The sequence below is a fragment of the Arachis ipaensis genome, chromosome B7 (genome assembly GCF_059453495.1).
Source record: "Arachis ipaensis isolate K30076 ecotype BB chromosome B7, ASM5945349v1, whole genome shotgun sequence".
In the NCBI taxonomy this organism is placed as follows: domain Eukaryota; kingdom Viridiplantae; phylum Streptophyta; class Magnoliopsida; order Fabales; family Fabaceae; genus Arachis; species Arachis ipaensis.
In genome coordinates, this window is record NC_142442.1 from 24,156,432 (window position 1) to 24,159,235 (window position 2,804).

A 2,804-nucleotide genomic window follows, 5' to 3' on the forward strand; every position below is an offset into this window, starting at 1 on the left:
TATAATCAGCACAGATTCCGCAAACTCTTTGTGGGACTAACTGTTGGTTTTGCTGTGGTGGAGAAGGTTGAGCTTGCTGAACTTGTTGTTGATTCAATTGCATCTGCTTCAACAAGTTGGTCATTTCACAGATACTCTGAGTTAGAGCAGTAGTCTCTCTGCAAGAGGATACTTCTGCAACGGCTTTTGCACGGCCTTGTTTCTGCCTGTGATTCCTAGTAGATTCAGCTAAGTCACTGATCAATTGCCATGCCTCATCAGTGGTCTTGTACTTTTTCATAGACCCATTGTTAGCACTTTCCAATGTGGTCTTGTCTTGGGGCCTCATGCCCTGTGTGACATAACTGAGTAACACTATCTTGTCAATCATATGGTGGGGGCAAGCTTCCAGAAGATTATTGAAGCGCTCCCAGTACTCATAGAGAGTTTCAGAATCATCCTGAACAATCATGGAAATATCTTTCCTCAGTTTATCAGTAACTTCAGCAGGAAAGAACTTTTTCGAGAATTCTCTTCTCAGTGTATCCCAGTTGGATACAGTTACTGCGGGTTGAGTGTAGTACCACTCTCTTGCCTTTCCCTCAAGAGAAAATGGGAAAGCTTTCAGCAAAATTGAAGTTTCATCTGCACCATCATGCCTGACAGTAGAACAGGCTGCTTGAAAATCTCTCAGGTGCTTGATAGGCTCTTGAGCAGGCAAGCCATGAAACTTGGGCATCAAATTGAGCAGTGCGGTCTTTATTTCAAAGTCTGTAGCCACCGCTGGGTGATGCGCTTGAAATGGTTGCATTGTAAAATCAGGGGCTCCAGCCTCCTGGATAGTAACTCTCCTAGCTTCTGCCATGTTACCTGCACGTAAAACAACCAAATCAGTAGAACAAGGGCTGGTTTCTTTCTCAAGTGACGTTTCAGATCCTCCCTTAGAGAGGGCTAACTGACGCCGAGCTTGCCTTATTCGTGAAATAGTTCTTTCAATCTCAGGATCGAATATTAGCAAGCTTGGATCAGGTAGCGAACGCGTCATCTAACGAAAGAAACAAGCAGCTCATGGTAGCAAGATAAAATAAAATGAAAATAAATAAAATCCAATTAATAACTTTAGCATTCTATTGCAACTCCCCGGCAACGGCGCCAAAAATTGATGGTGGCGGAAATTGGCGAGTTAAGAATGATTATAAAATATGCATTGCAAGTATAGTTCTCAACCAACCAGAAATCCGCTTATCAATTTAAAAGGGTGTCACAGAAATTAAAATTGAAATACTGGGAGTATGAATCCCAGGTCGTCTCCCAACGAGTTGCAGACAAGTGTGCTATTTTATTGATCAGATGTTTTCAAAAAGGTTTGAGTTGAATGGCAGAAAATTAAATTAGAGAATTTATATAAATTTAAATAAAAGCCTTGACTGGGAGTTGATTAGCTGGAAGCCCTATTCTTGTTGGAGTACTCTCAAGATTAATTGACAATTGGGGGTTATTATGTTTAGTTGTCCCTTACTAAGTAAGAGAAAGTTAAACAAGTTGGAATGCTGTTTCTATCCACAAGTTCCAATCCGCTCTTGGGAGGATTGGTGTTAGTGACTAGAGAGCAATCCAACAATAAACCCAATTACAATCTTTCTCTTGAGCATCCCAACTTAAGGATTCCTTTCAATCAACTCCCCATCAAGTTAGGGAACTACTCGCTCATTGTAAATGTAAAATTCATAACATAAGAAAGGGAATTAAAGAAAGACATGATAAATAATGATCAAAAGATTAATTAAAAATAAAAGTAATTCTTGTATTAATAAATGCTAAAATAATCCAATAGTAAAATTAAGTAAATTAAGAAACATGGAAGAGTAAGAGACAAGTAAAGAGAACGAACTACAATGTCGAAGTCTTGATGAGGCGATAACTCTTCTCAATATCCCAATGCAAAAATAATGAAAATAACAAATCCTAAAAACTATGAACGTGTAGAGAGAAAACCTAGAGGAGAGGAAAACTAGATCTAAAAACTAAAAACTATGCGGAATGAATGTTGTTGTTGGTTTCTGCATGTTCTCTGGCTCTAGTCTGCTTTTCTGGGTCGAAAACTGTGTCAAAATCAGGCCCGAAATCGCCCCCAGCAATTCTGCAGATTATGCAGATCGTGCATGTCACGCGGACGCGTCATTCAGGCGGACGCGTCATTTGGAGTTTTGCTTTGCCACGCAGGCGCGTCGTCCACGCTTCCGCGTCACTTGTGCAATTTCCAATTCGCGCGGCCGCGTCATCCATGCGGTCGCGTCGCTTCTCGCTGGTCATCTCCTCAATTTCTTGTGTTCCTTCCATTTTTTGCAAGCTTCCTTTCCAATCTCTAACTCATTCATGCCCTATGAAGCCTGAAACACTTAACACACAGATCACGGCATCGAATGGAATAAAGGAGAAATAAAATACATAATTAAAAGTATCTAGGAAGCAAGTTTTCAATCATGCGATAACTTTAGGAAGGAATTATAAATGCATGCTTATTTAATGAATAAGTGGGTAAAGATCATGATAAAACCACATAATTAAACACAATATAAACCATAAAATAGTGGTTTATCACTAGTGATACCTAATATTAATATGTTTAGATCTTGCATGAAAAGTAGAATTCTTAATAAGATGAATAGCACTTTGACTGTCATACAACAACACATAGTAGTCTTGCTTAAAACCAAGCTCTTTAAGAAACTTCTTTATCCACACTTCTGTAGCCTTGACTGTCGTGAAATAGCTCTCCATACAAACTTGACCAAATAACTTGAAGTAGACTTTTGAGAATCAAC

At 39.3% G+C, this 2,804-nt stretch overlaps 1 non-coding gene across 1 annotated transcript; it reads left to right on the forward strand.

Annotated features, from left to right (window-relative positions):
* The first annotated feature begins 364 nt into the window (after positions 1-364).
* On the forward strand, positions 365-472 carry LOC148550599 (small nucleolar RNA R71). Its single transcript, XR_015893056.1, has one exon. It is a non-coding gene; the product is annotated as a small nucleolar RNA R71 (small nucleolar RNA).
* The last annotated feature ends 2,332 nt before the right edge of the window (positions 473-2,804 follow it).